The following is a 24907-nucleotide window of genomic DNA, read 5'->3' as shown; positions in this document are numbered from 1 at the left end:
CAATATCACTTGAAAGATATTGTAATAAACTAAAGATGTATATTACAAACCACTAAAATGACAAAGAGTTACAGCTAGTAAGCTACAAAGGAGATATAAAAGAATTGTAAAAAATATAAATGAAATTTTTAAGGTGCAAAATTGGAACACAGAACAAATGGGACAAATAGAAAACAAATAACAAGATGATAAACTTAACTATAAATATATTAATCATCACATTAAATGTAAATGGTGTAAATACCTCAATTAAAAGGCAGAAGTTATCAGGTTGGACAGAAAAGGCAAGACTCAATTGTATCCTGCCTAAAATAAATGCACTTTAAAATAAAGACAAAAATAGTTTACAAGTAAGAAGGATGGAAAAATACATGCCATGCTAACAAATCAAAACTGGAGTCTCTGTGTTAATATCAGACAAAGCAGACTTCAGAACAAAAAATATTACCAGGAATAAAGAAGATAATTTCATAATGATAAAGGGCAAACTTCATCATGAGTACATAATAATCCTAAAACTTTACTTACCTAATAATATAGCTTTAAAATACATGAAGCCAAAAGTAATAGAACTGCATGGAGAAACAGACATATCTACAACTAGAAAAAATCTACAACTATAGTCAAAATTTCAATATCCCTCTGTCTACAACTGAGAGAGCAAGTAGACAGAAACTGAGTAAGGAAACCGAAGTTTGAACAATACTATCAGCCAACCTGATCCTTGACATTTATGGAACACTTCACCCAACAAGAGCAGAATACTCATTTCTTTAAAGTATATAAAAAATATTTACGAATATAAACCATATTTTTGTGCCACAGAATAACTATCAATAAACTTGAAATGATTTGAGTAATACAAAACTGCTTACTAAACACAATGGAATTAAATTAGAAGTCAAATCAGAAAGATTCCTGAAAAATCTCCAAATACTTTTAAACTAAAAATAAGTTGATATACTACTGATATAACTAAAAATCATTAAAATATTTAAAATAAATTAACGTAGCAGAGCATCATTAACATTGCTTAAACATGGGAGGAGTAAAGAATAGAATGAACAACCCAGAAAGTCAGGTAATAAAGAGGAATAAGGTTTCCAGTTTTCAAAGAATACAGAGAAAAAAGAAAATGAGCAGAAATAGTGCCAAATAAAGTAACACGTGAATGATTAAGAGCTAAGTTCCAATTAATAGCAAGTATTTCTGGAAAAAAAATGGTACGTATCTAGAAATATGTTTTAATAGTAAAAGAAAACAATTTCTTGGGTGGAAGAAATTCAGGGGTGACAAAATTAGAGGAACTCTTTGTCCCACAGTTTTGCCAGTCTGCCATAAAGATGCTATCAAAAGCCATGGAATCTATGTATTAAAATACCTCAAAGGAAGTAATGAAGGTATGAAATGATAACATCATGGCAAATTACCTTAGGACACAGAGAGTATACACAGGTCCAGATCACCTTCCCCTATATACAGCAGAAACCTGTCTATTGGAAAATTTCTGTTACTACCTCTCGAAATGGAGCATGTCTTGATGTGCTCAGACATTTGAAAAATAATTCATCTCCTAAACTGCGAATTAAAATCCATATAGTAAAATCTGAATGTTGTAATGTATCACGTTGTTTTGAGCAAAGGATAAAAGGCCAACAGAAAAACCACTTTTGACTAGTCTTTGGCATTCCTGGAGGATTTCAATAGTGGCCTCACTTTTAAATTCGAAGAATTAATTTAGTCTGACCTAAAGAAGATAATCACCTCCAAGATTTTGGAAACTGCAAATAGCATGATGGACAGCATGCAATTTACTAGACTGGTTGATTTCAACTGGGGCAGCTTTGTCCCCAAGGGGATATGTCTGGAGACATTTTTGGTTGTCACAACTGGCGCGGGGAGTACTACTAGCATCAGGTAGGTAGGAGCCAAGGATGCTTGCTGCAAAGCATTTAACAACATTAACAGCTTCTCACAACAAAGTATTATATACCTCAAAATGTCGATATTGCTACTGTTGAGAAACCCCGTGCTAAGTATTTCATTTGAAAAAAAGCATAGTCACAAGATGTGGTCGTTTGATAGTTGATAATTGTATAAAAATAGTTTTGACTAATTAATCTAATGTATATATTTATTATATATCATTTATATTATATATGTGTGGTTGCTCACTTGTTTGTTTAAAAAGGGCTTATACAATTAGGGATAACAGAATATCACACATAGTCCAGAAAAGTAAGACGAAATAATACAAGTAAATGGAAAAAAGAGAAATATAAAAAGCAAAAACTAACGAGGGAAAAGAACAAATACATTAGTTAAGAAAAAAAGACAAATACAAAACTAGTACACTTGTTGAGTAAACAAGATGCTGACTACTTTAAAAGATCTGTGAAATATACAAAAAACAAGCAGACTTATAATTTTTAAATGAAGAAAAAAATAGAAAGAAAAAACCAAATAAACACGACTGGGAATAAAGTAAGAATAGAGATACAGAGATATGGAAGAAATTAAAAATCCTAAGTGCCATATCAAAATCTGTAACAATACCAGTCAGGTAAAAATTTATAACACAAAAAATAAAGCTATGTAAGTTTGTGAATTCATGTATACATAATCAAATAAAATAGTGTTATATACAGCTTCAGAATAGTGGGTACTCCAAGGGAACAAGAGAGGAGAAAGATGGGGTTTAGACTTTAACTCCATGTACAATATTTTATTTTATTCTTAAAAATAGAATCTGAAGCAAATTCAATAAAATGTTTAACATCTGTTAAATCTGGGTGGTCAGTGTTTTGGTGTCTGTTATCTCAAGTTCTGGTCTTTTCAGACTATATGAAATGTTTCACAATTCAAAATAGGGAGAAAAAAATCTTAAATAGCTCTTGTCATAGAATTTTGGCAAAGGTCTTTTAAACAGCCAAATAAATTAAATTAGCTGATTTTTCTCAGGCCTATTTTCCCAGTCAAATAATTCAAAGGGATTAATCAGTGATGATTTCTATTTTTAAAGATATTCCCCCCTGATTTCACTTTGATAAGTTGTAGGAGTAGGGTAAGCATTCTCTGGGAATACTCACACACAACAAATGTCACATATCTAAATTCTGAATCCCACTCAAGACAGTTGAGGCGTTTGATCTTAATGGTTATTGGACAGAGACATGAGCCAAACTCAGTCCATGGAAATTGCCATTAGTGCTATTCCTCCTCCGATTAGCGGATGTTTCTGCCAAGCCTGCCCGCACCATCACTCAGGCGTGACACTCTGTCGCCTCAGAGTTTTTTGCCCCAGTGGTCCTGTTTACCAGCCCCGGAGCTAATGAAATCTTCATTACTGTTCTCAGCACCTCACGGTTCAGCAGCTAACCTGCCTCTGTACCCTGCAGCTGTTTCCCTTTTCCTCTCCCCACTCCAGGTCCTGTTCTGCTGTTAGTGGAAACCAACCAGGCCCTCGTGCTTCTCTCAGTCTTGGGGAATTTTCACCCATCTCAGGCAGACCACATTTTGTTTTCCCTCTCTTCTACCATTGGCTTTCATCTCCTTCCTCCTAGGAACCTCAGTTCCACCCACACCCAACAATCCTAGACCTTTTCCAAAGAGAAGTTTGGGTAGGGATCATGGTTTGAGTTCAACTTTTATTTTTATTTCTGACTTGCAAAAGCTGTTAATAACTGCTTGGGCCAGAAAGCTCAGAATTCAGAGCATAAAACTTGACTCCCCTCTTAAGAAATCTGGGAAAAAGAAACAGCACCGTCTATATATATCAACCTTCTATATAGCAGCTTGAACAAAAGTCTCAGTCTGTAATTTGACTGTATTTTGCATAACTATCATACAATCCCTCTCTTTTGTATAGTTTCTGCCAACGTCCAGACATAAAATCAACTGCCCTTTGAGGAGAGTCTTCTATTACAGCAGAGTCTCTTCTTATCCTTCAGTACTTCAACATACCAGGTTGGGTGCCAGGCTGCCAACGTACAAATGCTCTACCTTCAGTTTGCCAATTCGTTTAAGCACACCTTGTGCTTTTAGCATTATTTGTTCTCTTACCTCTGACCTGGTTCTGTCAAAAGACAATTTCAGAGTGGAAAACTCCCCAAGGCCCTCCTCAGGAATGACTGCAGCCAAGAATTAATCGAGCCTCTGTTATCTCCTTTCTCATTTTTTTGATGGACCTTTTGCACTGTATCTGTCTCACTGTTTTTGGCCATCGTCCTTCCTCTAATTTATTTAAAGAACTGCATACTATGAGCTTTGCTCTTGCTCACAGAAAGCTCTTTATTTTTTTTGGAGGGGGTCTATTTACTTCTGAGTTTGCATCTGACTTCCCATGTTTCCTGGGCTCCCTATTGCTTCTCTTGGGCAGTCCTTTTTACTTTTTTAAAAGACACTTTCCCCCAGAATAACCCCTTGAATTTTTATTGCCAACAAAGCAGGCAGCACTTTATTTGAATGTCTGAGATTTAGATACATGGCACATGCCTTTCCTGGCCTTCTAACTTCCAATAGGTAATTGGCATTTTTAGAGGTCACCAAGTTTTGGTAGGTATTTTGGGGGAAAAAAAATACATGCATGTGCACGTGCATTTATTTATTTATTTATTATTTATTTACTTACTTACTTACTTACTTACTTACTTACTTACTTACTTATTATAGCCATTTTTGTCCCCCAAACTAATGCCTACAGTTCTGTTATAGTTTGCTTTTATAAAACTGAATGATCTAGTGATTTTTCAAAATTTTCTTTCTCTCTGAAATGCTAAACTCATTTTTGAGATCACTGTTGAAAATATACCACAGTACTCCCGAACTAGCCCCTATACACTGCTCAGAGCTTCACCTAGTTGATATATCAGCTATTGACTGCTGTGCTACAACCAAACACCAGTCAGCAGCTTCAAACAAGCATGAATCTCATGCATCTAAGGGTCAGCTGAGCAGTTATTCTGGTCTTGGCTGGGCTCACGCATGGATCTGTGATCAACTAGATGTTAAGTGGGCAGCTCTAGACCGGATTTTTTTCACATATTTGAAGGTCAGTTGGCTGTGAATTGGTCTGGGATGACATTAGCTGGGACAACTGGACTTTCCCTATGTGGTCTCTCACTCCCCAGCAGGCTAGCCCTAGCTTATTGAAATGGTGGTGGCAGAGTTCCAAGAAAGTATGGAAGCAGGAAGGGCCTTTTAAGGTTGAGACTCACAACTGGTACACTGTCACTTTAGCCACATTCTATCAGGCAAAGCAAATCATGAGGCCAGCCCAGATTCCATGGGTAAGGATATGGAACCCAGTTCTTGAAGAAGGAGCTGCAAAGTCGTGTCATTAGATGTGCAGAGACAGGGAGACAGACTGGGGCCATTTTTTTACTCAATCTGCTTGCCACAGTTGATTTCCTTCCACTCTTAATAGCAAAGATCAAAGTGAACCAAAAAATATTTACTGGGCACCGACTAGGAACAAAACACCTTACTAGTCACTGATAGGATCTTATTCTGAAGAAATTTAAAATCTTCAGTAGAATATAAGCAGGTGAAATTTAAGCACTTTGCAGTCTTGATTTACGCATAGGCCATGATACAAAATTTCTTTTTCTGAGTTGATTATTTAAAATCTGGAATGCATTTTCCTATAGGAATATAAATGGTAATTTGGAATGCAGACAAAGCCATTTTAAGCCATAATTTATGGTATACAATATAATACTCAACTATACTATAAATATTATAGGAGATAATTACCTGTATGAGAGGTTTATATTTAAACATTTGTTCCTTAATTAATGCTGAGGAAACACCAGTAAGTCTCTCACCAGAATCCTTCCCACTTCCTAATTTGGGGATAAAGTCAGAAAATGACTCACTCTGAAGGTAGAATAACTACACTGCACACCTGTCTATGTTAAGCACTTTTAGGTGTATTATCTATTTAATTTCTACAATAGCCTACTGAAGACAGCACTAGTATACTCCTTTTTATAGTTGAGAAAATTAAGAATCCATGATGATATATTAACTTGCCCAAGATCTCAAAGCGATAAATAGTTGTTATGAGCATGGATGTGACTGCAAAGATCTTGCTTTTCCCACAATCCCACTTTGCCCTGCCGAAACAAACACTGTGGACAAAGTAATGTCACATACAGTATCTGAAATGAAACAAAACTCATGGGCTGAAACTGAAGATACGTACCAATGCAAATATCATGGTTTCAGAGATGGCTTCTAAATATGCCACTAATATGGCCATTTTGCCTCCCAAACATCTATTAGAATATGGGATGTTCTCCCAAATGGAATTGAAGAATCAATGTCATCTTTCATTTGAATAAATGTAAACAATGTATAACATCAGCCACTAGGCATCAACCAGACTCTAGAGCAATGAATGTAACCATAGAAGGAATGTTGTTAGTTTATGGAGTTTGAAAAACAACTGATCCTAATGAACATGAGTTTTCTGGTCACTGGTGTGGCATACAGTGTTGCAGAATGGGGACAAATGATCAAATTTTACATGGAAAAAATTCCTTTTTACAACCCAGTATTTTTTCTTAGAATACTTGTTCAGCTTCTTTAAGAAAACTTATTAAACCGATTTTGGCTTTTAAGTCGCCTGGGAAGGAGGAGCCCTACCTAGCCAGTACTAAATCTTGAAACCATCACTCCTGGACCTCAACATCGAGTTTCCTGTGTATTTTATTGGCATGTCTTGAAAATCTCTGTCTAATTGACTTATGGTGGTAAAAGTTTGTTTGTAAGGTCATTTATTTGAACTTGGAATTGATTTGTTTTCGTTGCAACAATATTGTAAGTCAACAGTCACGAATGCTAGTATCTACAGGAAAACAGGCAGGTTATGTAAGTGAGTGAGGCAGGGGCCAAGCGTCAGGCAATAAAGGCTATGGGAACAGTGGTGAATAGGAGTATGGGTCACCGTGGAAGAATCTCTAACGCTCATTAACAACAACAGCAGCACTTCAAGCCAAGCAAAATAAGACTGCAGATCAGATTTCTCGCTAACATGCCATCTTGATTATTAGTGCCATGTGATTTGTAGAGTAGCCCCGAAGCCTTTAGCCAATGTATAATAAAACAGGACTTTATTGAATCTTTACTACACTAGGATTAAAAGTTCTGGTCTCGCAAAGCTGTGCTTCATACTCAAAACTACAATGATCTCAACCAAATATTGTTTCCTCAGAGTTTATGCCTGAGCAGCTCACCAGTCTCCTACTTTTAGACATATTAAGTGCATTAAACCTGTATGTCAGTTTGGGGAGAATTTACATCTTTACTGTGTTGAGTCTTACAATTCATGAACACCGTATGTCTTCTTATTTATTTAGATCTTTGATTTCTAAGAATTTTGTAGTTTTTAACATATATGTCCTGAATATGTTTTGTTGAATAAGAATGGTAAGAGCAGACATCCTTGTCTAGTTTGTAATCTTACGGGAAAAGCATTCAATCTTTCACTGTCAAGCATAAAGTTAGCTGTAGGGTTTCTGTAAATGTGCTTTATCAAGTTGAATAAGTTCCTCTCTAGTCCTGTTTTTTTCAATTTTTATCATGAATGGATGTTGAATGCTTTTCCTCCATCAATTGATATGATCTTGTGATATTCTTTAATCTGTTAATATAGAGGATGATACTGAATGATTTTCAAATATGGAACCAACTTTGTATGCCTGGAATAAAACACTCTTGTTTGAGGTCCAAACACTCTTGTTTGAGGTGCATAAGTCTTCTCATATGCTGCTGAATCCAGTTTGCTAATATCCTGTTAAACATTTTAATATCTATAGTCATGAGGGATATTGGTCTGTAATTGTCTTTTATTGTTGTCTTGATATGAGGGTAACACTAGCTTCATGAAATGAAGTAGCACATATATCCTCATCTTCTATTTTCTGTAGGGCTGTCCTAGTCCATTTGGGCTGCTGTAACAAAACTCCACAGACTGGGTGGCTGATAAACAACAGAAATTTATTTCTCACAGTTCTGGAGGCTGAAGTCTGGGATCAGGGTTCCAGTACGGCTGGGTGAGCACTCTCTTCTGGTTGCAGACCTCTGCCTGTATCCTCACAGGATGGAAGGGGCTAGGAAGCTCCATGGGATCTCTTTTACAAGAGTACTGATGTCTTTTATGAGGGCTCCACCCTATAACCTAATCTCATTCCAAAGGCCCCGCCTCCCAACACCATCATGCAGGGTATTAGGATGCGAACATTTGAAGTTTGGGAGACACAAGTATTGAGACCACAGCAAAGAGATTGTGTAGAATTGTTAATTCTTCTTTAACGTTTGGTGGAATTCTCCAGGGAAACCACTTGGGCCTAGGGATTTCTATTTGGGAGAATTTTAAAATTACAAGTTCCGTATTCATAATAGTTATATGACTATTTAAATGATCTATTTCACATTAGGTGAGTTTTAGTAACTTGAGTTTTCTCAGGAATTGGTACATTTTATCTTAATTATCAAATTTATGTATATAGGTTTGTCTGTGGTATTTCCTAATTATCTCTGATGTCTGCAGGGTCTGTGATGATATCTCTATTTCATACCTGTATTACTAATTTGTGTCCTTTTTTTCACTTTGTTAGTCTTGCTAGAGGATTGCCAATTTTATTAATTTTTTTCAGAGAATCAGATCTTCACTTCATTGATTTTTTTTCTATTGTTTCTATTTTCAATGTCATTGATTTCTGCTCTTATCTCTATTACTCCTCTGCTTGCTTTATGCTATTTTTCTTTTCTTTTTGTTAATTTTTAATTTTTTTCATCTTCAGATGAAAGCTTAGATCATTGATTTGAGACTTTTCCTCTTCTCTAATGTATGTGTTTAGTGCTATAAGTTCCCTTCTCGGCACTGCTTTAGCTGTGCCTCACAAATTATATGTTCTGCACTTTCACTTTCATTCAGTTAAGTGAATTTTTAAAAATTTCCCTTGAGAGTCCTCTTGGACCTTTGTATTATTTAGATGTGTGTCAATTAGCTTCTAAGCGTTTAGAAATTTTCTGCTTTCTTTTTATTATTGGTTTTTAGTTTGATCCCATTGATTTCATTTTACATTCCATGTAGAGAACACATGTTATATAATTTAAATTTTTAAAAAATTTGTTGAGGCTTGTTTTATGGCCCTAGATACGATCTATTTTGGTTTATGTTCCATGGACACATAAAAGGAATGTATAATTCAGCTGTTTTGGGGTGGCATGTTCTATAAATGTCAATTTGATTCTGCTAATAAAGATCTTGCTGAGTTCTTCCATATCCTTGCTGTTTTTTGTCCTATCAGTTGTTGAGAGAGGGATTTGATGTTCCCATCTACAGTTGTGAGTTTTTCTATTCTTTTTAATTCTATCAGTTTGTGTTTCACATATTTGTGATTGACAGCTCTGGCATCTGGTGCATACACATTTATGATTTTTTATATTTTCTTGGTGGACTGACTTATATAATGTCCTCTTCTGTCTCTGATAATTTTCTTTGTTCTAATGACTACTTTATCTGATATTAATATAATAACTCCTGCTTTCTTTTACTGAATGTTTGCATAATATATCTTTTCCCACCTCTTTACTTTTAACCTACCTATACTGTTGGATTGAGTATTTTGTAGATACCATATTGTTGAGTAATGTTTTAACGTGCTCTATCAATCTCAGTCTTTTAGTTGGTATATTTAGGTCATTTGCACTTAATGTAATTATTGATATTTTAGGGTTCAAGTCTGCATTTTATTTATTTATTTTTGTTTTCTACTTGTACCTTCTGTATTTTGTTTCCCTGTTTTCTTTTTCCTAGCTTGCTGTAGGTTAAACAATGGTTTAGATGCCACTTTTTATATATTTACAGTGTTTGTGAGTGTATTTCTTTTTATATCTTGTTTAGGGGGTTGCATGATGCATTATAGAATATATACATTACTTACACAGCTTACTAGTGTCATCATTTTACCAGTTCAACTGAAATAAAGAAAACTGATCTCCCTTTACCCACTAGTGTTTTTAATATAATTATTGTAAATATTCCTCAAATACATTTACAACCACAATGACAGTATTATATATTTGGCTTCAACTATCAAACATGATTTAGAAAACTCAATAGGTAAAGGAACGTCTATTGTATTTATCCATATTTTGCTTATCATGTGTTTTCTTTCTTCCTTATATTCTAAGATGACTTCTTTTATCATTTCCTTTCTGTTTAAAAAACTCTTCTTTTAGAGTAGTTCTGCTGATGGAAAATTCCCTTATATTTTTTTCATCTGAGAATATATTAATTTTTCACCCTCACTTCTGAATGTGATTTTTATTGGATATAAAATTCTGAATTGAAATTTCTTTTCTTTCAGCACTTGAAAAATTTTGCATCACTTCTAACTTTCATTAGTCATGACAGAAATCCACCATCATTCAAATAGTTTTTCCTCATTGGTTTACATCCTGCTGTCCAGTTTTCCCAACACCATTTGCTGAAGAGACTGTCTTTATTCCATTGTATATTCTTGCCTCCTTTGTCGAAGATTAGTTGACCAAAAGTTTGTGGGTTCATTTCTGGGCTCTCTATTCTGTTCCATTGGTCTATATGTCTGTTTTTGTACCAATACCATGATGTTGATGACTGTACCTCTATAGTACTGCCTGAGTCTGGGAGAGTTATTCCTCCAGCCTCTTCCTTTTTCTTCAGTAATGCTTTGGCAATTCTAGGTCTTTTGTGGTTCCATATAAATTTTATTATGATTTGTTCTAGTTCTGTGAAATATGTCCTGGGTAATTTGATAGGGATTGCATTAAATCTGTAGATTGCCTTGGGCAGTGTGACCATTTCAAAAATATTGATTCTTCCAATCCAGGAGCATGGGTTATTTTTCCATTTTTTAAAGTCTTCTTTAATTTCCTTCATCAATGGTTTATAGTTTTCCATGTATAAGTCTTTCACCTCCTTGGTTAGATTTATTCCTAGGTATTTTATTACTTTGGGTGTTATTTCAAACAGGATTATTTCTTTAATTTCTTTTTTTGTTGATTCATCGTTAGTGTAAAGAAATGCAACTGAGTTTTGATCATTAATCTTGTAACCTGCTACCTTGCTGGATTCTTCGATTAGTTCTAGTAGTTTTTGTGTGGACCTTTTAGGGTTTTCTATATATAGTATCATGTCATCGGCATATAGTGACACTTCTACCTCTTCTTTTCCAATTTGGATCCCTTTTATTTCTCTCTTTTGCCTGATTGCTGTGGCTAGGACTTCCAAGACTGTGTTGAATAGGAGTGGTGATAGTGGGCAGCCTTGGTGTATTTATACAATGGAATACTATTCAGCCATAAAAATGACAACATAATGCCATCTGCAGCAATATGGATGTCCCTGGAGAATGTCATTCTAAGTGAACTAAGCCAGAAAGAGAAAGAAAAATACCATATGAGATAGCTCATATGTGGAATCTAAAAAAAAAAAGAATATAAATACAAAACAGAAACAGACTCATAGACATAGAATGCAAACTTACAAACTTGTGGTTGCCAAGGGGGCGGGGGGTGGGAAGGGACAGACTGGTATTTCAAAATTTGTAGATACTGCCAGGCATATGCAGAATAGATAAACAAGATTATACTGTATAGCACAGGGAAATACATACAAGATCTTGTGGTAGCTTACAGCAAAAAAAAAAGTGACAATGAATATATGTATGTTCATGTATAACTGAGAAATTGTGCTCTACACTGGAATTTGACACAACATTGTAAAATGACTATAACTCAATAAAAAATGTTAAGAAAATAGTTTTTCCTCAGTAGATAAAATTGTAATTTGTCTTTCACTGCTTTTAAGATTTTGCTTTCTGTTTTAGTTTTTTAAGTTTGACTATGATGTTTATCTGTGTGGAATTCTTGTGTTTATGATTTTGGGTGTTTATTCAGCCTCTCAAATTCACAGCTTTGTGTCATTTGCTAAATTTGGGAAGTTTTCAGCTATAACTCTACAAGTACCTTTTCAGTCTTCCTCTCTTCTCCATCCAAGTCTCTGATGACATAAATGTTTGATCTTTTATTAAAGTACCACAGGTTTCTGAAGGTGTTTAATTTTATTTTTTAGTGTTTTCTCTCTGTTGTTCAAGTTGTATAATTTCTGTTGCTCTTTGTTCATTTGCTGTTTCTTTCCTCTGTTTTCCCTCCACTATGCCCTTCATTCTGCGGTTGACCTCATCCACTTCTTAAAAAAACTTTAGTTACTGTATTTTTCAGTTCAAAATTTCCATTTGGTTCCTCTTTATATCTGTATAGCTTCTATTTCTTTGGTGAGATTTTCTATTTTTCATGTTTCAAGTGTATTTGTAATTGCTCACTGAAGCACTGTTATCATAGCTGCTTTAAAATCTTTATTAGAGAACTGTCACATTCTGTCACCTCAAGATTTGCATCTACTAAATATCTACTAAATATTTGCATCTACTAAATGTCTTTTTCATCCAGTCTGGAACTTCTTGGTGTTTGGTATGATGAATGGTTTTGAATTGAAACTGACATTTTAATATTAGGTTATAGTACTCTAAATCTTACTTGAATATGTTTGTTCTGGCTTTCTGTGACACTGCTACATAAAGGGAAGAGCCTCATTATTGACAGCTGGAAGTTCAGGTTCCCTGCTTAGCCTCCTCTGACACACAAGGGAGGGCTCCTTGTTACGGTTCTGCAGAAACGGAAATTCAGGCTCCCCGTGTCATCTCCACCAACACTGAAGTAGGGAGGATGAAGGCTTGTTTCTGCTAAGTGAAGACAAAAGTCCCAGCGCTATACTCAGTCTTCTCTAATATCACCTGGGTACAGGTTTGCAGGAGGAAGGGGGATTCTTTCCCCCTTTCATACCTTTTATTTTTGTTTTATATACAATATCCAAGGCTTTGAGTTGTATTTAGTGATAGGAATAGGGAAAAGCTGGTCTACTCCATCTTCTCAGAGGAAATTCCTCTATCATGTTCTTTTAAGTGATGTTTTAGTCTATGTTTGTGGTTTTAAATTTGTAATGATTTCATTTTTTGCTCTTCATATATTCTCTGAGCTCCGAAAACCCACTCCTTCATTTATTCTGATTTGTAATCTATATTTTGAACTATTTTGATCATTTTCCTTGTGATGAATTCTCTTCTTCTAAGTTTTAATTATGCTACCAACGTACTATTAATTTTTTTATTATTTACTTTTTTATGCACAAGTTTAAGGGTCTATTATGTACACCATAATTGACTATAATATCCATAATCCAGAACTAACAACTTGGGGAAGGATAAGGAAAAGAAAAGACATTTCAAAGGGAACACAACTGCTATAAAAGATAACCAGCATTACCACAAGAATAAATTACAACAGTGAAAAGACTATGTAAGAAAGTAGAGATATCAGCAAACTGGTGGAATAGGAAGCCCTGTGCATATCTTCCTACCATGAAGACAATAATTCAATAACAATATATGGGCCAATTTCCTTTGTGAGAAATCTAGAAGCCAGTTAAGAGGTTCCTGTACCCCAGATGAATACAAAACTAACTGTACCAAAGCCAGTAAGAAAATTTGTGGCACCTTCTCACCATAGTCCCTCCCCCTGGCACAGTTCCACATGATCATGAGGGAACTCCCAGTTCCTAGTTTCTTTCTGTGGAGAGAAAGAGAAGACTAGACTGTTCATCCAATGATCTGACTCTTCAGGGGTAGGAGGGAACTGCTTCAGGGACTAGGTCTTCTCTCAGCTCTCCCAGAGTGTCTCAGCATACAGTGGTCTAGGGGCCACTAAGAACAAAAATTACTGGACAGTATGTTGCTACTTCAAAGGAAATAAAAATATCAGTGGTCAATTAATCATCAACAAAGGAGGCAAGAATATGTAATGGAGAAAAGACAGCCTCTTCAGCAAGTGGTGTTGGGAAAACCGAATAGGCACATGTAAATCAATGAAGTCAGAATACTCCCTCACACCATACACAAAAAATAAACTCAAAATAGCTTAAAGACAAACATAATACAAGACATTATAGAACTAGAAGAAAACACAGGCAAAACATTCTCTGACATAAATCTTAGCAATGTTCTCCTATGGTAGTCTACCCAGGAAATAGAAATAAAATAAAAAATAAACAAATGGGGCCCAATTAAACTTATAAGCTTTTTCAGAGCAAAGAAAGTTATAAACAAAATGTAAAGACAATATACAGATTGGGAAAAATATCTGCACATGATGTGACTGAAAAGAGCTTAATTTCTGGAATAAACAATAGCTCATATAACTCAATAACAAAAAAAACCAAACAACTCAATCCAAAAACAGGGCAGAATATATAAACAAAAATCTCTCCAAGACATACAAGTGGCCAAAATGCTCAATACTGCTAATTATCAGATAACTACAAATCAAAACTACAATGAAGTATCACTCATTTTGATTGCATCATTAGTCAGAATGGTCATCATTAAAAAGTCCTCAAACAATAAATGCTGGAGAGGGTAGGGAGAAAAGGGAACCCTCCTACGCACTTTAAGTGGAAATGTAGTTTGGTGCAGCCATTATGGAAAACAGTATTGAGAGTCCTTAAGAAACTAAAAATAGACTTAATATATGATGCAGCAATCCCACTCCTGTGCATATATCCAGAGGAAACTCTAATTTGAAAAGATACATGCATTCCAATGTTCACTAGCAGCACTATTTACAATAGCCAAGACATGAAAACAACCTAAGTGTCCACTGACAGATGACTGGACAAAGAAGTTGTGGTATATTTACATAATGGAATACTACTCAGCCACAAAAAATGCCATTTGCTGCAACATGGATGGACTTGAAGAGCATCACACTAAGTGAAGTAAGCCAGAAAGAGAAAGAAAAATACCACATATCATTATATGTGGAATCTAAAAAAAAGACACAAGCAAACTTATTTACAAAACAGAAATAGACTCACAGACAGAGAGAACAAGCTTATGGTTACCAGAGGGGAAAAGGTGGGTGTTGGGATAAATTGGGAGTTTGGGATTTGCAGATATTAACTACTATACATAAAATAGATAGACAACAAGGTTCTACTCTACAGCATAGGGAGCTGTATTCAATTCCCTGTAATAGCTTATAATAAAAAAGAATATGAAAAGGAATATATATATGTGTGTATGTGTGTATGTATGTGTGTGTATGTATATATATATATAAAACTGAACCACCACACTGTACACCAGAAACTAACACAACATTGTAAACTGACTATACTTCAATTAAAAAAAAAAAAGATAAGTGTTTGCAGGAGTTATGGAGTAGAGAGGGATGCACAGGCAGAGCACAGAGGATTTTTAGAGCAATAACTACTCTGATACTATAATGATGGATATGTATCTTTATACATTTGTCAAAACCCACAGAATATGTAACACCAAGAGTAAATGTAAAGTATAGACTTTGGGTGATTATGTGTCAATGTAGATTCATCCATTGTAACAAATGTACCCCTCTGGTGGGAGATGTTCATAATGGGGGAGGCTATGCATGTGTGGGAGCAGTGAATTTATGGGATATTTTGGTACCTTGCCCTCAACTTTTCTGTGAATCTTTAATCACTCTAAAAAACTGTCTTAAAAAACAAAGGAGAGATACAGACTTTTTCAGGTAAATAAAAGGCCAGAGGAGCTTATCACTACTAACCCTGCCTTATAAGAAATGCTAAAGGGAGTCCTTCAAGTTGAAATGAAAAGATGCTAAATAGCAACACAAAAGCATAGGAAATATAAAGCTCACTGGCAAAGGTAAATATACAGACCAATATATAATACTGTAGTCATGGTGTACAAATCACTTTTAATTCTGATATAGAAGTTAAAAGATAAAGGTATAAAAATAATTATAAAATATGTTAACGGAAATCTAACATAAAAAGATGTAATTTGCGACACCATTATCATTAAGTAGGGAAGTGAAGAAGCATGAGTGAGTTTTTGTGTGCAATAGAATTTAAGATGTTATCAGATTGTTATAAGGTGTTTTATGTGAGCCATGGTAACTACAAAGAACATACCTATAGAAAAACACATAAAAGAGAATGAGAAAAGAATCAAAATATGTCACTGCAAAAAAATCAATGAAACAAAAAGAAAGATGGCAAGAGAGGGAAATAAGAACAAAAGAGCTATAAGACAGACAGAAAACAATTAACAGAATGACAACAGTTAGTCTTTCTCTATCAATTACTTTAAATGTAAACAGACTGAACTCCCCATTCGAAAGATACAGAGTGACTGAATGGATTAAAAACCAACAACAAGAACAACATCCAACCATATGCTGTCTGCAAGTGATTCACTTTGGATTTAAGGACACACACAGAGTAAAAGTGAAAGGATGGAAAAAAATATTCCATGCAAATGTTAACAAAAAGAGAATAGTAGTGGCCAAAATTATATCAGACAATTTTACTTCAATGTAAAAACTGTCATAAAAGACAAAGAAGGTCATTATATATCATGATAAAAGGGTCAATTCACCAGGAAGATATAAAAATTTTAAATACATATGTATCCAACATCAGAACACCTATACATATGAAGCAAACATCGACAGGATTAAAGAGGAAATAGTCAACATAATGGTAGAAGATTTCAATATTTCACTTTCAATAATGGTTATAAGACCCGGACAGAATATCAATAAGAAAACAGAGTACTTAAACAGCATAATATGTATTCTTCTCGAGTGCATATGGAACATTCTCAGAATAGATCAAATAGGTCACAAAGCAAGTCTGAATAAATATAAGAAGCTTGAAATTGTACCAAGTATCCTTTCTAGTTCCATGCAATAAAACTGGAAATTAATAGCAGAAGGAAAACTGGAAAATTCACAAATATGTAGAAATTAAATAACATACTCTTAAACAACCAATGGGTCAAAGATGAATCAACAGGAAAATTAAAAAATATCTTTAGGAAAACTAAAATGAAAACACAACATAATAAAACTAACGAGATAGAGCAAAAAAAGTACTAAGAAGGAAGTTATTAGTGATAAACACATTAAAAATGAGAAAAGATTTCAAATAAACAACCTAACTTCACAACTTAAAGGACAAGAAAAAGAAGAACAAATTAAATACAAAGATCACAGGAAGAAGAAATAAAAATTAGAGCAGAGATAAACAAAATAACAATAGAGAAAAATTAATAAAACTAAGAGTTGGTTTTTTGAAAAGATTAACAAATTTGATAAACTTTTGGCCAGACTAAGAAAAAAAGGGAGAAGGTTCAAATAAACAGTATGAGAAATGAAAAAGGACACATTACAACTAATGTGACAGGAATGTAAAGGATCATGAGACTACTATAGGCAATTATTTGTCAACAAATTGTACAATATACAAGAAATGGATAAATTCCTACAAACATATAACCTACCAATACTGAATCAAGAAGAAGAAACTCTAAACAGATCTGTAACTAATAGGAGATTGAATCAGTAGTCAATAACCTTCCAATAAACAGAAGCCCAGGACCTAATAGCTTCACTGGTAAGTTGTACCAATCATTTATAGAAGAATTAATGCCCATCCTCAATCTCTTGCAGAAATTTGAAGAGCATGAAATGTTTCCAAATTCATTTTATGAGGATTCCATTGCCTTGAAACCAAAACCAGAAAAAGATGCTATGAGAAAAGAGAACTGTAAGTCAGTATCTCTGATGAATATAGATGCAAAAATCCTCAACAAAATTCTAGCAAACTGAATTCAACAGCACTTTAAAAGTATTATACACCATGGCCAAATGGGTGTATACATGTATACACAGATCCACACAGTTCAAAGCCATGTTGTTCAAAGCTCAACAGTATATGAAAAGCCCACAGCTAGAATCATACTCACTGAAAAACTGAAATTTTTCCTCTAAGATCAGGAATAAGACAAGGATGCCCACTCTCACCACTTCAATTCATATAAATTCTAGAAGACTGGAGATTATTAAGGTTCACTTCTGGTCTGTCTACCACAGATTATGACATGGGACAGCAGTATCCTGGCTTCTAAGTGTTTTGTGCTTAGGCAAAGGAGCAGGTGTGTGTGTGTGCGTGCGCACAAATGTGTATGTGTGTTTCCTTCTTAAAGGAAAAATAATCAGCCCCTCTGGGCTGTAGTCATTTCCACTTACAATTTTCATCTTACTGCTTCGTCAGTCACCATATGTGATAGCTAGTTTTAGTAGTTAATTTGGCTAGACTATCATATCCAGTTATTTAATCAAACACTAATCTCAGTGATGCTGAGAAAGTATTTTATAGATGTCAGTTGACGTTAAATAAATGAGATTATCCTCCATAATGGGGGTGAACTTCATCCAACCAGTTGAAGGCCTTAAGCACAAAAACAGATTTCCCAAAGAAGAAACTCTGTCTCAAAACAGCAGCATCAACTCCAGCCTGATTTTTAGCCCGCTGGTCTTCTTTACAGATTCCAAACCTGCCAGACCCCAGAACTGCATGAACTAATCCCTTAAAATAAATCTCTTATTATGTAAAAAAATAAAAAGCAAAACATGTTGCAAAGCTCCAATAATCAAAACAGTATAATGCTAGCATAAAGAGACATGACATAGACTAATGGAACTATACAGAGAGCCCAGAAATAAATCCATACTTATACAGGGTCAACTAATATTTCACAAGAGTGCCAAGAATACACACTGGGAAAGAATAACCTCTAACAAATGGTACTGGGAATACCGAATACTCACATGCAAAAGAATGCAATTGGACTCACGTTACAAAACCAATTCCAAATGGATTAGACTTCAAACCATACAAAAACATAAAAAAAAAACCAAAACAAAACTCACAATGGAGTAAAGACTTCAATGTAAGAACTCTTAGGAGAAAACATATGGGCAAATCTTCATGACATTTGTTTTGGCAATGACTTCTTGGAATATCAAGCACAAGTAATCAAAGCAAAAGTAAACAAGGAGGAGTACCTCAAACTAAAAAACATCAACACAGTAAAGGAATCAGAGAGTAAAAAGCAGCAGAGTGAAGTCAGCAGAGTAAAAGGCAACCTACAGACTGGGAGAAAATATTTGCACACTGTATCTCTCATAAGGGGTTAATATTCAAAATATAAAAGGACATCCTACAACTCAAGAGGAATTTCTTAGCAATAACCAAACCACCTAATTAAAAAATAAACAAAAGAACTGAACAGATATTTATGATGAAAACATACAAATGGCCAACAGGTATATTAAAGGATACTCAACATCACTAACCATCAGGGAAATACAAATCAAAATCACCATGAAATATTACCCCACACCTATCAAGGTAATTATTATTTTAAAATGAAAATAATGTGTTGGGAAGAATGTGGACAAACTGGAACCCTGTATGCTCGCTGTTCATGGGAATGTAAAATGGTGCTGCTACTATGGAGAACAATTAGAAGAGTCTTCAAAAGTTTGAAAATAGAACTACCAGATATTCCAGCAATCCTGCTTCTGGGTATTTATCCAAAAGAATTGAAATCAGGATCTCAAAAAAATACCTGCACTCCCATGTTCACTGCAGCATGGCTCACAATTGCCAAAAGGTGGAAACAACCCAAAAGTCCATCAACAGATGAATGGATAAAGAAAATGTGGTAAGTACATACAATGGAATAATATTCTACCATCAAAAGGAAAGAAATCCTGTCATATGGCTTAATGTGGATGAACCTTGAGGAATTATGCTCAGTGAACTAAGCCAGTCACAGAAGGACAAATACTGTATGATTCTATTTACATGAGATGTATAAAGTAGTCAAATTCATTGAAGCAGAAAGTAGAACACTGGTTGCCAGCAGCTGGAGGGGAGGAGGAAATCGCTGTCCAATGGGTACAAAGTTTAATTCATGCAAGATGTGACAGTTCTAGAGATCTGTACAACATTGTGCTTAAAGTTAACACTACACTGTACACCTTAACACTGAAGAGGGAAGATCTCATGTCATGTGCTTTTAACACACACACACACACACACAAAGAATGGGTAAGTAAGTCTCTGCTAATAATAGTGCTCATATTAATAGGGAAGAGCAGTATTGAGCCAAAGTTTGATATAATCCAGAAGCACAGATTTTTTTTTTCTCAGTGATCTTAGGTTACACATATGTTCACATAGAATTCTACAAATAATTTTATTATTACATTTTTGTAGGAAAAATATCATTATTAATATGAATATGACATTACTGACTCTAAGCTTTTCCTTTCCCATGGAAACACTTATTTTTAAAACATGATGTTTGAATTCACAAATGTCTTTAGGACTTAGAACCTCCTGCTCCATCACCTATAGTGGGATAGGTGGGAATGTTTCTTAGTCTTTCTATGCCTCAGTTTCCTCATATGTAAAATAGGGTTAATTTTCCATATTTCATGGGAGATTTTAGACAAATTTAATGAGATTAATCCATGTCAATGCATTAGAGAAGAGTATGGAACACAAAAAGCACTCAGTAAATGATATTTCTAATTACACTTCCCCAAAGTACAGTGTAATGAAATCAGCTTGCCATGACCTAGGATGGAGTACTACTAGAGGGCAAAGTACCTGCTAAGCTACCATCACAGCACGAGTCATCCCTCATGCTTTCACTATAGATAATTTGACTTCAGCTCATGTGCTGATCAATACATGGCCCGATCTTACTGTGACTCAGTAACAAAGTTGACATATCACTTAAGAGGCTTTCATTTGCAAAAACTGTCTTTAAAAATCAAGAAATGCGTTATGTTACAGAAAAAGAAATAAGAAGGAAGTTTCTGAGATTTATTTAGCAATTCAATTAAGTCAGCAAAGACATGTCTTTTCATCTTTGTGTGTGGCTACCTTTTGTCCATAATCCTTTTATCTTTGTCCTCATGTCAGTTCCCCTAATGATCACAAGATGACTGCAAGAAGCAGATGGAACAACACACTTGATAGATTTGTGATCTGTAGAAGAGAGAGAAATTTATCTCCCAGCATGTAAATATGTCTTTCCTTTTGGTTTCATTTGGCCATTTAAGATAAAAAGTCCACTCTAAGATGACAAGAAAATTCAAATTGACTGACTAACTCCAATCAGGATTCCCTCTAATACTGGAGAATGGATAGATATCTGAACAAAACTAGGATAGAATAAAGAAGGCAGAAAGGGGGATGCATGCTGGTTAGTCTGTTAGCCATATGGACTAAGTTCAGTTTCCCTAAAAATACACAGCAAACACTGACGCAATCTATGCAGGGAAGAAACAGTTGAGGTTAACATCTTTGAAGGATCAGTTTATCAAGGGTTTCATTCACTTCTGGAATTGTAGTACATGTATCTCACAAGGATTTTTAAACGTTTTCTCCCCAAATTATGCACTAACTTATGTAAATATTAAATGTAACCATAAATGTGGGTAAAGTAATTCAATTTTATTTATTAAATTTATTCCTTTCTTGTTTGTTTGCTTTTTTTCAGAGTCAACAACAGATCTAAAATCTAGATGTTGGCAGAAAGTGTTATAAATTGAGTTTCTAGATGTGGTGTTTTAAAAGTTATTTGTGAACTTGAAACTCTACTGACAATAATTTAAATTTTACAAATAATTTTCTGCATTTTACAAAATACTAAAAGTATATTTAGAACTAGCTACAGAGTCAGTTGGAAGAAGTGTGAAGGAACAAGAGCGGAGGTGGTGAGCGAATGTCTTTTAGTCCATGATTGGGCTCTGAGTATATTTTAATATGCTGTGGGTGGACCAGTTAAAAGGCTAATTGTTAGTATGAGTGAAGAAATGGAGACAAGTTTAAAAACAAAATGATGAGAATCATTGATTAGTTTTCTTTTTTAATATCAGAAAGTGTGATTTGGGTATTTAAATTTTGAAGTAGTTTTCAGGGAATGGACTTACTAAAAATTCTCAGTAGGTATTCTTTTATCTGTATTTAGTAGAAAAGCAATCATTACTCTTAGCATAATTATTCCATTCTGCTCCATATAATTTCACTGCTCTTGGTCTGAACAGTGACAAACTAATTATTTCTGCCCAGATTTTCAAGGATTAGCAACTCAGTCAATAACATTTTCCCAGAGGCTACACTTTAGCACCCATTGTTCAGAATATAGATTCTACAGGATTGAAGTACAAGTAAGATTTAGATTAAAAGAACATCTCCAAATGCCATTTGCAGTAACATGGATGGACCTAGTGGTGAGCATATCAAGAGAAGTAAGTCAGAGAAAGACAAATATCATATGATGTAGCTTACATGCGGAATCCAAAAAAAAAAAAAATACAAATTTTACTTATAAATCAGAAATAGACTCCTGGTGGGTTGGGGAGGGATAGATTAGGAGTTTGGGATGAATAGATACACATTAGTGTATATAAAATAGATAAACAACAAGGACTTACTGTATAGCACAGGGAACTATATTCAATTTCCTATAATGAGCTGTAATGGGAAAGAATCTGAAAATATATGTATGTATGTATATGTATAACTGAGTCCCTTAACTGTACACATGAAACTAACACTGTAAATCAACTACACTTCAATACAAAATAAGAATAAAAAAAATTAAAGAACATCTCTAAGCCTCATTAGCTTGTAGGTAAAAAGTGGAGTCATATTAACCTCTCAACTTCTAGTGCTAAATGTCATAGGCTCACTGAGATCTAAATTTACATACAGTTATCCTGGGACCTGAGGATCTGAAGTGTGCTGTATTAGCTTCCTAGGGCTGCTGTAACAATGCACACCACCAAGTGAGTGGCTTAGAAAAACAACACTCATTATTGCATACTTCTGGAGACAAGAAGTCCAAATTTAAGGTGTCAGCAGGGCCATGCTCCTTCTGAATATTCTACGGAAAGATTTGTACCTGGGAGCTCTTGTAGGTTCTGGCAGCCTCAGGCATCCCTTGGCTTGTAGATAGCCTTCACCTTGTGTCTCTTCACATTATCTTCCCTCCATGTCTCTCTGTGTCCAGATCCTTCTTATCAGGATACTAGTCATACTTGATAAAAACCTATCCTAATGCCCTCATTTTACTTGGGGTACTTTTATTAAAAAAAACCATTTTTCTAAATAAAGTCATATTCTGAGGTAATGGGGATGAAGACTTCAATATAGCCTTGTGGAGGGACACAATTCAACTTAGAACACATGCTTTCTCACCTGTGCATCAGTGGGAATTCCTAGGGTTACCCTCCAGCTGCTATTCCCCACATATTTTGATTCAACACCCTGCGTAGGTGGCAGCTCTATTCTACCATAATTCATTGAATGACTGCTGTGTGACTGCACTGGAAATACTTTAGGAAACAAAAAAGAACTGGCTGTTGCCAACAAATAAACAGATAACAGTGTAAGAAGAAATGGCATTACTTATTTTGAAGACTATGGGCAGGACAAAGGGAAAGAGAACAATTATAAAGGGGGAGGGGACTCATGTAGGGTAGTCATGGAAACCCACTCTGAGATGACCTTTTAACCTAGACCTAAAGATCAAGAAAAAAATCAGCAGAAGATAAAAGAGAGATCATTTCTTATTCTAGGCAGAAGAAATAGTATGTGCAAAGATCTCATGGTAGGAAAGAACTTGACTTATTTATTTTAGAGAGGCAAATAAAAACTCTAGATTTTGCTGTACCCATTTTACAGAGTGATAGAGTAATATTCCCTAATTTATATAACAAAGAAAGGCAGAGTTAGGATTGGATCTACTTTTCTCTCATCAGTGCATCCTCCTCCCCTGCACTGATTAATTATTAACCCCTGCTGGTAATATCGGCCTTTCCCCTCTATCCCTTCTCCTACTTACATTGGCCATTTTCTAGATAGCTTACTATGAGAATCCTGCAGCAGCCTCCCCAGGTTCAGTCCTGTCAACCTAAAATGGATTCTTCATACTCCAGCGAGAGAAACAGATGAGTGAGTCTCTGCTCGGCTTAACGCCCTCTGCTGTATCCACACCGTCAATGGCGTAACTGTAGAAGGTCCTTACTGTGATCTATAAGGACTGCCATGGCCTTGTCGTCCCTGTTCCCAGTGGCCAACTGTCTGCCATTCTAGCCACCAACTTTGAGCATCCCTGACACTTCCTGTAGTCCCGTCCATTATTTATTTGTTTTGCATCTCTAGTCTATGCTCATATTGTTGCCTTGGTCTTCGTTGTTTTAGTGAAGTCTTACAAATCTTTAACATCTAGCTGACATACTTCCTCTACCATAATGCTCTCCCAGAGCTTCTTGACTAAACTACATGGCCTTCCTTGAGGTTTCCACGTGCAAATCGCTATCGCTGACCTAGCACATTGTTGTCTTGTAGGTTTTCTCATGGAGAACAACTTCAGGGCTAATGCTTTCTTCAACTTCGTACATATCCAAACAGTTCCTGCAACATAGTGGGTGTTCAACAATTTTCTACTGAGGATGTAGATGAGTGATACTACCCAAGATATACTTAAGAAATAAACTTCCTAGGTTTAAAGCTATCCCACAAACATTTTATTCTAACCCATCCCCTTCTTCCCTGCTCAAAACATCCTTCCTGTGCCTGTAGCTTCAAGGACTCAAAGACCTGGCCATACTGATCCATCCTGCTGGAAATAGCAACTCTGGACGTTCTGAATTGCAGTTCTCATAGGACCTTGTTCCCATCACTCTAAATCCAGCCTGAACCCAAGTACAACTTCCCACAGGGAAATCATAACTTCTTTCAGCTCTGGATGATGGTGTTTCTACACAACAGTACCGCTAAGATTTGTCCAAAGATGTGTGAGTGCATCTTTCTAAATTGCCACAGTCAACTCCAGGTGTCTCCAGTTAGAATGTTCCAGGATTACAG

Source organism: Camelus ferus, chromosome 4 (genome assembly GCF_009834535.1).
Source record: "Camelus ferus isolate YT-003-E chromosome 4, BCGSAC_Cfer_1.0, whole genome shotgun sequence".
NCBI lineage: Eukaryota > Metazoa > Chordata > Mammalia > Artiodactyla > Camelidae > Camelus > Camelus ferus.
This window is presented reverse-complemented; position numbering follows the sequence as displayed.